Consider the following 14,473-nt stretch of genomic DNA (forward strand, 5'->3'; position numbering starts at 1 on the left):
AGTAATCACACCTCAAGATAACACAGATTGAGTTTTATGACATGTTTGTGGTAAACGAACCCCAAAATATGTTGCTGCTATTTCTAAGAGGGAGTGGGTTTTTTTGTCTTTTTTTTTTTTTTTTTTTTAAGAAGTCTGCAACATTATCTGTTGCTAAACAGATTTTTATAGGGAGAATTAACAGGGCATCACAGGGAGTCAGGAGATGGCAACCACAGGGAGCACTGCTGAAGAATATATCCCAGTTACTGATGCAAGAGGAAGAGCACCCACCTGTCCTGCACACAGGCATGAGCTCATGTTCCCCCCTAAGAGCTGGCTGTGTTCCTGGCTCCCAGACCTGTGCTTTTCCCTGCTCTAGACTGCACCTCTGCTTGCTGGAGTCAGGGGATTCAGCCTTATTTATGCTCATGCTGCTCAGCTGTTCCTTTGCACAAGTCACTAAGTGGATTTGTTTGGAGTTCAGACTTACTTCCAAAGAGCAGGCAGTTTCTGTTAATCAGTAAGTGACGGCTGCGCCAGGAAACAAACCCCAAACCTCAGGGGTGTTTTTCAGTCCTTTTCCTCAGCCAGCACATGTTCTGGCCCACACCTGTTGCCTGCGGAAGCACCTCAGTATCTCAAATATCACTGCATGCAGCCTTGCTTCCTGAGGGTTCAAATGTTTCACTATGGTCGTCCCCAGCAGAGGACTTGGTCACTGAGCAGAGGAAGCCAGTGGCCCAAACTGGTGCTCATCACTCATGCAGCACATCAGCAGGAACAAACAAAGCACAAACTGGGAGCGGGAGGCTGAGGTCTCTGCAACCTCATGTCCTCACACAACACAGTGCAATGAGGACTAGTGCCATTCCATAAACCGTGTTTTCAGGCAATGGGGAAGAACGGAAGCCCCAATTTAGCAGCACTGGTTTTGTCCCAGTTCTCAATCACGAATCATAAAGTTCTGGTGGAAAGAGATTTTCAGTCCTTAAAATATCAAGCACTGAAAAAGGGACAACCTGGTAGGGAACACCCTGGGAGCAAAAGTCAGGGTCCCCTTGTAAGAGTCCAGGTGTGCTTGCATTAGGACTGGAAATACAGACTGAATAAACATAGATTGTGAATGAAGAGGGACACGGAAGGGCATTCCATGCCTCTGTATCACTGCCTGAGCATCTCTTCTGCAAGAAAATTCAAAAGGTGAGGAGGATTATTACTGAGTTTAGGATGCAGGAAAATGCACAGCCACATCGCTGCTTCTGTCATAGTAACTGAACCTCATTTGCTATTGCTGCTTTGCCTAATCCCCTAAACCGTGATAACAGAACCAAAGCAAAATCTTTTGCACAGGCTAAGACTGTACACATGCGTATCTGTAGCCTACTGCTTTCTTTTTGCCCAGATCTTCCACAAAAGCAGAACAACTTACAGAAAAAAAAAAAAAAAAAAAAGAAAGACAACTGTAAAAAATCAATTTTTAGAAAGAATGTAGCATGATGCCGTTTTCCTTATATGGCAACTGGTATCCCATGTGGAGTCTCAAACAATAGCCAGCCTGACAGGACGTGGAGTAAGAGGATGACTTGGGGGGAAAAAAAATTATATATATATATTCCCCGCTGGCCCTCACCCTCCATTTCCTCTTGGAGTTCTTTGTGACTGCATTGAAAGGGGTCAATAGCTCCCAGCTTGAGAAATGCAGCTTTTGAAAGGACTATCACCAGCATCTGCATTTAAAGCTTGCCTTTTACTTCACAGCCCCCCACGCCCCCAGCTAATGCAGTGCTTTTAAAAAGCCAGCAGCAAGATAAACTTTCAGAGGAAAAAAATAAAAGGGAGAGGGAGAGTAGAGGAGAAATGTTACCTATTGGCCTTGGGTTTACTGACACTTTCACTGGAAAAAAGCTTGACTGGCAAAGGAGGGACAGGGAATATCAGCTGCAGATGACCTAAAGAACTACAGATCAGTACACCTCACTTCAGTCACCACCTCCTCATCCTTTAAAGTATGCTACAAAACCACATGTAGCAGCCAAGCACCAAGCTGGAAAGGATTTTCGACTGGTTAAGAACAATGGGCAAATTAGCACTGGACTCATTGAACACATGAAAGCTTTGCAACTCAGTCTTCAGTGTTTAAAAATTCTGATCTTACAAACACAAGGCATCTAGTCAAATTTTCATAAGCTTAACTGACTTATCTTGATAATGAAAGTCTGGACTACTGGCTAAGTTTATATTTAGGCTTTCTATTTGACGAAATACTACAGAAAAGCTATGGCACATTAGAACCAGGGATTTATTGGAAGGACAGAGGAACAGGATCGTAACTCTCCTTTAGTGCCAATGGATGCAGTCCACACGGAACGCTGGCACATGCTCAGGTTTTCAGGACCCCTGGCCCTGCTTCACACTCATTCAAACATCCATCAGCAATTACATTGCAGTCACTTTCTGTATAAGGTTGTGTTTTTTAATTCACTTTGGAAGTGGATGAATTCAAGTGTCTACACCGAGGGTTTGTACAGATCTGCTATTGCTGTGGTCTCCATATGTAAACAGGTCAAAACTCCATTCATGTACTTTAGAAACTGAGTAACACTACTAAAACATTTCCAAATTTAAAGAGCAAAATGAGTGAAATGCCACAGAAGGAAGCTCTACTTTGTGTTAAGTGGAGAGAGGCTAAGTAACATCAGCTATGATTTTCCAGCTGTGATTTATTTGATTTTATATTCATCTGGCAATTTGATTGTACCCTTTTAGTAAACATCAGCAGAACCCCACAATATTCATCTTAGACAGGCCTGAAATTCACAGATGGAAAGGTGCAATAGAAACTCCAGCAGTACCACACAGAGCAGAAAGCTATTTCACATAGTTCCTATCAACTTGTCTGACAGAGAAGTCAAAAATTAGGCCAGAGAATGCTCCAGAAATAAATAATTGCCTCAGAGAGTCTCTAGCAGGAGCAGCATATGACTTCGCATTTCACTTTAGCTTCCCATCATACTATCTTTCTCACAGGCATTCAAACACATTAGTCTGTGCCTTATCAGATCCTGAATTACTGTTGTAGAAAAGCTCCTGCAAGTCTGAGAACTCCCATAGTAGTTCAGAGACGTTTATGGGGCTGTAATGAGTACTGACAGATAAGCCACACTCATGCATACATGCTTGCAACTGATGTCTGGTTTAACACAATACAGCCCTAAGCCTTCATAATACAGCATAGGAAACAGAATCCTCCCATTGCCTACTACTAATTGCATCTGCAGTGGTCAGGGGTTGAAAGAAAAGTAAGCAGATTAATTCTATTAGACTGTGCAATAGTATCCCAAGGGGACAAGGGAAAATCCCATCATTTAAAACAGAACTGGTAGATGCTGCTGGGAACAATGTCACATACTAGTAGGAGATTAAGGGTTTGGACTAAAGGGCCTTTCCTAGATCTGGTTTCCATAACTCATTGTGATTAGAACTTCAGAGGTTTTCCCCTTCACCGCCCCCCCCCCCTTTGGGATGACCTGAAACATCTTGCCCAGTTGAAAACAAAATGATTTAATTAGTTTCTTGTTTAACCCCTTCCCCTCCACATACACTTCTTTTTTCCTTTTCTTAAAAAGCTTTCTGTTTAAATTAATGTAACTTTCAATATTAAACTATTTTGGAACAGGAGGTTTAAGTATTGTTTTGTTAATACCCCACCTGTAATATTTTTCTTTTTCAGCATACACCTCCCATACTTTCAGCCTATATTTATCTCAACTATACGAGCAGTCTTGATCCTCCGAAAGTACATTTTTGCTGAAAATCATTCCCCATGCTGTAAAATTAATGTAAGGTTTCACCTCTACAGATAGGGCAGGCAGAGGTGACAAAGCCCCTCTAGAGTCAAACGAATAGAAAAAAGTTCTCTGCTCAGGCCACTGCAGCATCCCCAGTGCCCAGCAGCAGCAGAGCCTGAGGAGCATTAGGAGCTCTGTCTTACCTGCGTTGCTGCTTTGATGGGACAGGCCTTCAGAGAAATACTTCTCCTCGAGAAGTCAGGTCGTACTAAACATGCATCGGTCAGGATCCTGCTTCAGGCCCCTAGCGCCGTGATCCAGGCTGGTCAACCTGTCAGAAACAGCAATGGCAAATACATAAGATACATACTTTGCATACTGGGCCTGAGGAGAAGACCATGACCTTGCTTTACTCACTTCTTCCTACTTCAGTAAAGAACTCTGTTGCACACCTGAAGGAGGTAAGGGGAAGCATCTGGCAGAGACCCTGAAAACCCTGGCAAGGACACTCATCCTGCGTGCACAAGAGGAGCAACGGGGGCTAGTGAGCAGCAGAAGGGCCCACCAAACAGCTACTCAGGCAGATCTTCTTGCCCATCTCTAATAGACTTGCATGCTTTCTACTGAGTTTCATCCTCCTGTGAGTGTTTACAAGCCTCCTCCCTGCTCTGTACAACTTTGCGTTTCAAACACACATATACTGAGCGCATCCCGTTTTTTTTTTTAAAGGGGAAGGACAAGTATTTGAGAGGTGCAAGTGCTTGCATTTAAAAAATGCATGCCCCCATATACTCCTGCACAGGACGAAGTATCTGCTGCCTAATAGAAACCTACACCACTCAACAAAGACCTGGTCCTTTCAGACATGTAGTGCCAGAGAGTAACTCCCAGCCTTTGGAGACAGTGAGGGAGGAAGAAAAAAAACGTTATATTCATTTATTCAGGTTTTTAAAGCGCTCTGAAACCACAACACGGAAAGTGTCACCAGTAGGTGTACTGAGAGTCAAAAATTTGAGTCAGTGTCATTTTTAGTAGCAATTTTCCCTTTCTATTATAAAAGAATAGTGATGTCCATGTAGGCAAAACTCATTCATTCCCTATTACTAATCAAGCTGATGTACCACTGTGGTCAGAAGCAGAGAGTGCTAATATACTGTGTTTCAAAAAGATGGACCCAATTTCAAAAATACAGTGATTTCAAATTGGGTCCATCTTTTTGAAACACCCTGTGTATATCCAGGGTCACTAATATCGTATTTTGTCTTCTGTGCATACTTGTTCAGATGAGAGATTTCAATCATCTCTATTCAAAGAACATTAAGAAACAGAAGATATCTCAGGTCATCTAAATCCTCCTCTCCAGTGGAGTATCATGTCTCTGCCCTCCCTCCCAGCTTTGTTTATATCTAATCCAACCAAGAGTGTCTCAAAGCAGCGGGAATATTCTCCTTTCTCTGAATAGACCTCAGAAAAGCCTGAGAGACAGCTGTCTTCAAGACCTGTTGCCTGCATGAACAGTCTGATTTTTTGTTTTAGTTAATGCGATTCTTTTGTATCTGACTAGAACAAAAGCAGCAGCATGTGCAAACCTGAATAAGGACAATAAAACCCAGGGACCTTCCCTGTGGTTGATGCAGAGGGACAGCAGCACCAAGGCATCCAACACTCCTTTAGCCCTGTAGGTGCATTTTCTGAGGAGCAGAGCCAGTAGCCTACGGGTCATCTGGGCTTAATAAATTTTTAATATGAAAACAAAAACAAACAAAAGCTTAGCATGGAATTTCTCCTGGTTAGTTGCCCTGGTCTTACATTCTCTCTAATCACTGCTGGCTGCTACCAGAGACGAAACCCTGGATTAGACAAGATCTGACCCAGCCTTGAAGCTCTCAGGTGTCCCTTCCACAACACTGCACTGAGATACACCCTTGGGGCTTCAGACTCTGTGGCTCCTAAGCTTGGCTTGATTTAAGGGGTACAACAGACTCTGCTGGAATTAAGCTTTTTTTTTTTTTTTTTAAATCCAACCTTGATCACAGTTTTCCTCCCAACTTCAATGTTCATTCACCTCAGGGCCCCGATGGTGATATGTTTTGCAAACAACTTTTTTTTCATCCCTGTATGCCTGTACAATCACACACATGCTTGTATAAAGTCACTTAATCAAGCATAAGAAACAAGAGTTTGCACTACATGTTGACACAGAGATCTGGAGGAACATAAACCGTTCCCATTTAACATTTTGTACATCACAAGTAACACCAAAACAGATGTAAAACAAGCCAATTCTTCATTATATTTTATGCTTAACACAACACAAATCTTCTTGCATTAAATACAACTGAAAGGGAGCTATGGAGTTGGCATTAGCTTGACAGATGTTGAGAGGAGCTGCACCAGAAAGAAATATCTCAGCCTGAAACAATGCATGTTAAAAAGGCATCTGCTTATTGTTTGATATGTGTATTTATTTACATAGACAGCTTGCTAACACGCTGAAAGGTTGGGGAAGGTGGCATAGGATGGCATTTTTAACTCTCAAGATGCAGTTTGTTATCCTTTGGTAATGTCACAAGCTTCCACTTTATTGCTGAGTGCTGGCAAAAGCAGGGAGCAGGAGGGGAAGCGGGGTCCCCTCCACTGCATAGAGGTGGCTCCCCTCAGGAGCCTGCCCTCAGCACACAGGCAGACCTTCCAAGTTCAGCCTCCACAGGCACACTGCCCCAGGGGCTCACCCTCCAACTTCTGGGGCCTCCCTGCCTTTGATATAGACATGAGAAGAGTCCCTCAGATGCAAGTCAAGCACAGCTTCTTGTGCATAAAACAAGATCTTCTTTAACAAGAAAGAAAACTAATTAAGTGGGTAAAATCCCACAGGTTGGAACAGCAGCTGAGGAATTATCCTTCTATCAGGTTGGTAATGAGGACTAAAAAACCTCACACAGACATTAACAGCTTTATATGGGCTCATTGGCATTCCAGATCAGATGCGAAGCTTGGCATTCCCAGGAGCAGCAGATGCAGCTCCAGTTACAGACCAGACCTTGAGCAAACCACAGTTTCCTCTGCTGAAAACAGCATCACCGCAATGCTTGAAAATGAAAGCCACATACCTATCTAGCAGAATAACTTTTTCCCACAGAAATCGTGCCCAGAGAGACTGTAGGTCACAATGTCCAATGCCTCAGTTTGATCTGACTTACCTCTGAAACCTGTGTTTAGATATGTGTATGTGTGTGTGAGAGAGAGAGAGGAAGGGAGAGATTTATTGAGCGTGCTGTGGGGAGCACGAACAGCTAGGACGTCTAAGCGCACATCAAATGACATGATCAGACACTGACCAAATCCCCTTTCCTTACCATATTGATTTACCCCTGTCTGCTTAACCATCATCGCTCACAAGTATTATTCAGTTCTAACAAAATAATTCACATTATTTCCTATCCCCTGCAACGGAAAGACTACTTGAGTTGTGTTCAATGACAAGAAAGCAAGCAGTGAAGTGTTTGTGTAACCACTGCAATAAGGGATCACAACCATGAAGAATCCACGGAGCCTGACACCGAACTGTGCCAAGCTACTAAAAGCTACATGTCAGAAATGCACTAATTCCCTAAGTACTAAGGTAAAGGAGTCTGTCCTCCACATTTAAAAAAAAAAAAAAAAACAAACAAAGTAAAATACTGGCCACCTTTCCAAAACCACACCTTTGGACATCTTCCTGCTTCTTTGTTATTATCTGTATCCCTGGAGTCGCATGAGACCCCACAGAACCACATCGACTGTGCACAGCATTAGAAAGCCCCTCCCAAAAGAGTGTGCTGCCTAAACAGGCAAAAAGCAGGAAAAAAGGAAGTATTAATATTTCCTTTGTTACAGATGTGAAGTAGAAATCCAAAGAGACACTGGTGGTAAAATCAGACAGGAAGCCAGTGACAGAACTGGGAAGGGAACATCTTCAGTCTCAAGCCTGCTCCTTCAGTATGGAGAAGACTGTTTCTTCCTTTCTTGTTCTCTTGTCTTTCCCTGGAAGCTGTTTCTTTTACAGCTTGTAAAGTTTATTGTTAAAAGCAAAGTCCACAGCCTACTGATGTGCTTCTCATTTTCAGGGGTAAGAGGCTTAGGGATTCTGCAAATGAGCACAAGGAATCCTCAGCTGGCACCCAAAAACTGCCCCAAAGAGGCCAATTTCCTTCCTTTAAATGAACAGCAAATGCTGGTTCATGCCATTGCATATAGGTTTTTAATGTGCCTAATCATGGGGCCTTCAGCTGACCAACTCAGTATCACACCAGTTCACATACTTCTGAAGCAGATGTTTCATATATTACCTGTGTTATCAATCAACATAGATTATATCCCTACCAGATGAAACAATTATTTTGCAATTACATTGAAACGAAAGGTACTTCTTGCAAAGGCTTCACTAATTACCCAGGCTTACCAAAGGCTAAGGATAATGGAGTATTTTCCCACCATCTCTGCCTCTCGTTAATACAAATGCACTCTGTGCCCTAAACCTATTGGAAAAAGAAACCAATGGCACTTCCTGAGCAATAGGATTAAATTATCTATTCCAAAACAGTTTGCCTAACAGAAGCATTTGCATTATCAATAGCTATTTTAAATCTTCTTACCTCATCTTTTAACAAGCACCACTATTTCCTTAGTTTCTCTTGGGCTTGAAATACCTGACGTGCATAAAACAACAACGGTTACTCTAACTGTTTTTCAAGTTATTCTTTCTTGTTTGACTCAAATAATGCCTTCTGTCAGCTTGAACTGTTGATTTAGGTTTGCTTTGCAGCTCTCTCCCCTTCCTTTTAACAAAGGGCTGGCTGATCCCTGGGATGCTGTGGCACAGCACTTGGGTTTTCACACTCAAGCTGTCGCTCTATCAACTCTGACAATGTGGGTGGTTTGTACTACACTTTTATGAGCCTCCTGTCTACTTCTCCTATTTCGTTCCTCAGATTCACCTGAGCAGACATATTGACACCTTTGGGCAGGATGTTACCAGAATTATAGGAACATACAAGGGTGGAAAGAAAATAGACACTCAAGGCAGCACTCATTGTACGTGCAGCAAGGGTTTACATCTATTACTAGCAATTCAAACATCTGGTGGTAATGAGGTAGGTTGGAAAGGGTTTGATACTCATCGAGGGAGTTTAGTATCATTTGCTTGCTTTGTGAGAGTGCCATGGGCTTCCTCATGCAGTGCTAGATCCAAATATGCTTTTATGCATTAGAGTTTTGTGTATAATACATGTGTGTGAGATTCTGGTCCTTCAAAAGATTTCCCAGGGAAAAAGCTAATACAGAATGGAGCACTTCATGGAGTTGTATAGCTCTTCAATTCTCTTTTGGAATGCATCATTAGTTCTGCATAGCTGATATCTCTGTTTTATCTTCCTCAGATCCTCTTTCTTTAAACAAACTCCAGATTCCCTCCACCTCCAAAAAATGAACAATAATTTTAAAGGACTTAGAAGAAGTATTTCAAGAGGAAGACGCACACAAAAACCAATAATCGAATGGTAAAGGCCAAGGAGAAAGCCAAGGCCAGGTATGGAAAAGGATATGCGATGTTGTTCCATTATCCTCTTGAAATGAAGAGTAAAAGCCTGCTAAATTCCATTCCAATGCCTGCAACTCTACCTAAATCCTCCTGACCCCAGTAATGAAGTTATTACATAGCACGTGTCTTGGCATTTTCATCATGTTCCAAACATCTAGCACATGGCTCAAAGGTTTCAGCCCTTCAGACTGATGAATCTTGTGATCAGCACATGAAATCAGATTGCTAAGTGCAAAGAGAAAAGGAAGATGCTTTTCCAGGACAGGGAGGAAACCACCCTTTACCCTCATATCCTTCTTTATTTTCCCAACAGAGCAGTCTAAGTCTCTTTGCACACATTCTGCATCACCCTAACCTGTCACTCAGTGTCCAACCTTCTGTTGTTCTTAACTGCCTCCTTCATAGAATTTGAGGTGGCTGTAGCTGTGCATAACTGCAAAGAAACCACAATAAAGATTTGATTTTTGCAAATTACTGAACTTAACCTCTGAACAAAGGCTACCATAGAAGGTACAGTGCCAATACAACTTCTGTCCAAATAAGTAAAATTATTATGGAACAGCTGTAAAGGTATCAGTGAGAAAACTTCATTGTATGAGGAACTTGCAAGCCAGCAAAGACACGTACCACACATGGAAGTACAGTTTAACTGACTTGGTTGGAAATAATACTGTCATTGTGCAGTAAGGCTGTTCATGGAAGGAAACTGTAGTAAATAAAGAGCTCAGCCCTAGAAAAATAGCTACTAGATTTTCAAGTACCAAGAATCAGAAGCCAGAATGTAAATACTGTTAGCAACATAAATCTTTAAGGCTTCAAAAGGGTTTACACTATCTGCACAACAGAAAGCACCTATTAATCACAGAAAGCCAGTAACTGGAAGAGATGAAGAACATACAAGAGTCAGCCAAACAACAGAAGATAAGGAAGAACTGCAAATTAGCACCAAAGGGATACGCCCATTCTTTTCTCCTTCTCCCAGAAAATAAAAATAGAAAATCATGATATTTTAAGAGTGATGTTATTCTTTTTATCTTCTACTCTCTATACATTCAAAATAAAGAAAAAGAAAAAGCAACAACAACAAAACTTCTGATCACCAGTCCTGCAGGGAAGAGCAAATCTAACAGGCATTTTTCTGGAATGTAATATAAAAATGTTTGAAATTTTTAAATGGTCCAAAAGAAACATGACTACCAGTAAATGTATTAGCAATTCCAGCATGTGGTAGAAACATAGAGATGAGGTAATTCTTCCCTCAGATGAGGCTCAGTTGTACAAGCACCTTAAAGCCAACTTGTTCTGCCTGGCATCCAGCAAAATTATAGTACATCACAATGGCCTGACTAGGGAGAAGGTGGCTACTTATTTCTTTCTGTTATTTTTTCATGATGGTGTTTTTGAGGACTCACACCAGCTTTCATTACTATGGCACGCTCCCTATTTGCAAATGTTTTCCATCAGCTTCTTTTCCCCCAATCCATCCCACTGGTTTTCTTTTCTGTCCTTTCTTTCAATAGCTTTAAACAACCAGTGATTGAAAGCAGGGTAGCATAATGGAACTCACAAGCATGGAGCTGGTCAGGTAGTTTAGTTCAAGTGCTACTGTTGTTATTGCAGGGCACACTCAGAACAAAATACTCTGCAGGTTCTGCAACAATGCTGAATGAACCCAGTCCCAAAGGATCTCCCAGAACTGGAGAAATGGGGTGCTGCTCCTCTGAAAACCATACAAATCAAGCTCTTTGTGTCACTGTCACGGTGTGTCAGCAAAGGAACATGGCTTCCTCGCTTTCCCATGAAGTTATTAACATGTGAGACAGTGTTTTCTGTTGTAGAAACACTGTACTGTCAGAGAACACCCTTTTGGAGGACTCCAAGAGGCAATTAGTGAGGGAGCACTTCTGAGCCTGTGGAACACAAAAGGAGGAGGGACAGCCAAGGGGAAACAACAATTCCATTGAAACTGAGGGCAAAACTCCATGTCTGCAACAGCAGCACAACCAGATCCCAAACAAATGGACAGGGAAAAGCTTTGCTGTGAAGGACAAAGTTTTCAGATGTGGTCAGTGGTTTGGGGATGCATCTATAAAAATATCTTGGGCTGGGTACCCAAGACTCCTCAGACAAGAAACGCTTAGCTGTTTCTGAGAAACTTGGCCCATTTAAAGTGTTTCAAATGGAGAAAAATATATCTGACCCATTCCCAAAACTTTTAGACATAATTGAAATGAATGGTGGGACTTCTGCCTTGCTCATTTACTGCACAATTTTAAAAGAGTTTCCGAAATACTGCATGGTGATGTTACTGTCTATGTTACTTTTGGAGCCTGGCTGTGGAAGCCAAAATGCAACTTTTTAATCAGTCTGACCAATAGAGAAGGCTTCAGACTCTCAGGTTTCCTCCTGACAAGGGGTCCACAAACACTCTTTTCTATTACAGAGGCTATTCTTTCCAACCAAGACTGCTTTTCTATTACAGATCTGCCTGCAAAGATATGCCTTGAAAACTAACATGGCCTTACCTTTTGCCTGACCTCCTGCACACTTTTATTTTTTTATTTCAGCTTCATTTTTTCCACGTTTCAATAAATGGCATATCTGCACTTCAGCATTTTGCACCAGACTAGAAACAGTGAGACTGAAAGAAAAGGAAGAAAAAGACCAATACTATCTGTGAAAGAATTTGACTAAGACAAGGTGTGAACTAAAATCAAGCTATTGCCCTTCCATTCAACCACAGGAGCTTCTACTAGCACTTAGCTTCTGACTACACCATTCCACAAGAGTCTGGAGGAGGCAGCATCCCAGCTAATTGGCCAAGGATTGCAGTCTGCCAACCATGTAAAGGAAACCATCAGCTGCACAAAAGCTCTCTGCTGCACTATTTGTTTTGGACTCTCGGGCACACAAACACACAAAAAGGCTCCCAGCACAGTTATGGCACAGCTGCTAAGAGAGCATTACCCACACTGGACAGCTGTATTTAATTTTGGATGGAGTTAAACCCTCAGAAAGCAGCTCCTAGCTGTGATAAGCTGAAGAGAGCCTCTCCAAGGGGAAACCTTTGTCCCCTTTGACTCACCTGCTGCAAGTTGCTGCTTATAATCCATGATTATCTAAATCAGCTCCAAGGTCTGGCTACCAGTTGGCAAGTTACAACTGTCTGCAGACAGCCCAAGCTAGGACCATGAATATGTAATTTCCACCAGCTGAGAAATGTTTCCTGGCACATGGGAAGTGAGCTCAGCAACTGGGAGAAAGGATGAAGCCGTAGGAGGCTGTAAAACCTTGCTCTGTAGCACTGACGGTGCAATCGAGTGGTACCGATTAGTTGCAGCCTTTGAGAGGTTTCTTCACACTCACACAGCTCCAGCCCATACAGGCAAAGCATTAGACACCTCTTCCAAGGCACAGGCAAGGCAGTCTCAAGACAGCAATGAAAGAGAGATGTAGCATGCATATCCCTTACCTAAGTACACCTCTGATCAATTTTGCCAGAGCTTCAAAGATGCATGTTACTAAAGCATTCAACCCATCCTGCCTCCTAGCTACAACATAAGCCAGATACATTTAAATGAAAAGCAGGTGTGAAGGACAACCAAGGTTCAGGCACCAGCTGCCACTGCAGATGAAAGTGGTCAAAGCAAAATTACAGGAGAAGTGTCTACAACCAAACCTTCCTTCCCCCTTGGACCTAACTTCAGATGCAAGACAGGTGGAAGAAGCTTTTGGCTCACCATGAGCTTTTCTTCCTCAGTACCTCCTTTGAACAGTTGCCACATTGTCCTGCTCTGGGCCAGCTGAGCTAGGGATCTCCTTCAACTGTCCTGTCCCCGCAGCTCACTCTCAGCCAGCAGACTCCTGCACCAGGAGCAAGCCAGCAATGGAGAAGGTCAAACAAAACCATCGGTCTCATCTCCTCACCAAGCTCGCCTCTGCCAAATGGACTGCCGACCAGTAAAATGAGAAAGCCGTCACTAAAAGCAGCCACGAGGTACAAAAGCATCTCTCTGTGCCCAGATAACGCTCAACAGGGCCCTTTTCCGCATGCAGCTGTTTCCAGATGACTGCAAACAGAAAATCCAAGCCAGACAAGTAGCTCTTCAAGGCAGACATTAAACATTCATTTGTAATAAACACCTTCCTGAGCCCCAGGGACCAGTAAGAGGTGTAGGGAAACACAGCAAACAGAATCCAGAGAGGCCAGGCTTGCTGGCTTGCACTGTGGTTATTTGAATGTGAGAAGAAAAAAAAAAAAATAGAAGTGTTTCAAAATGGTCCATGTGCTAAGAAATAGAAATGAAATTTTATATTTTCAACGCTTCAGTTCTTTAAGGGCAGTTTTCCCTTATCTCCAAACAACAAGAGAACAAGCTTCTCGCTGTTATTTTAGAAATTCATAAAAGAATTTCAAACATGCTCTCTCCGTTGCTTTGCAATGCAATCCTTGGACTGAAGTGTCTCCACACTTGAAATATTTTTATCTTCTGTGTCTGGAGCAGGGAGGGACCATTGGGGAGGGTAAGGGTAGAAGGGATCCATGAGACCACAGAGCAAAGACTGGGACTTGGGAGAGCAACCAGCTATGGCTCATTTAATGGCGTGGGCTTGTCCAGTTAGAGTGTTGATTTTATTTATCTATTGATTTTATATTCATGGTACTGTGGTTTTAAACAGAACTGTGGGGTTCTAGGAACATGTAGCAGGAAAAATCTTGATATCAGATGGAAGGACACACATAAGGCAGGGAGCAACCAGCACTGAGATCAGAGGTCACTATATGCAGTTTCCATTGGAAAAGCTTATAAATGTTAACAATACGTACATGGATCTTTTTCAAATAATTACTTAATTTCACATAGGGGAAAAAATAAGTATTATAAAGGTTATTATTTCAATATCATAGAAGATGAGAAAACACTGTTAAGGTAATAAAAATGCAGCTGAGTGCATAGCTGGAGTTTTACGGCAAATTTATTTAGATATGGTAATGTCCACTGTGTATTAGTATTTCCATAAATAAGTCTGTAAATAACATGATCAGCAGAAACTGAAACAATTATTTTTAAACAAAAGTTAAAGAATGGCTGCAGAATAAGGATTTTGTAATTCAATGAAAATA

General features: G+C 42.1%; 1 protein-coding gene across 2 annotated transcripts in view; it reads right to left on the bottom strand.

Annotated features, from left to right (window-relative positions):
• TSPAN18 (tetraspanin 18) overlaps positions 1–14,473 on the bottom strand; it is a 119,981-nt gene that overhangs the window by 55,223 nt on the left and 50,285 nt on the right. For both annotated transcript variants that reach the window (XM_082059089.1, XM_082059090.1), the window contains exon 2: positions 3,974–4,101. The gene's annotated coding sequence lies outside the window, so the exon portion shown is untranslated. The remainder of the gene's footprint in view (positions 1–3,973; positions 4,102–14,473) is intronic.

This window comes from Streptopelia decaocto (genome assembly GCF_964273445.1).
Source record: "Streptopelia decaocto genome assembly, chromosome: 7".
NCBI lineage: Eukaryota > Metazoa > Chordata > Aves > Columbiformes > Columbidae > Streptopelia > Streptopelia decaocto.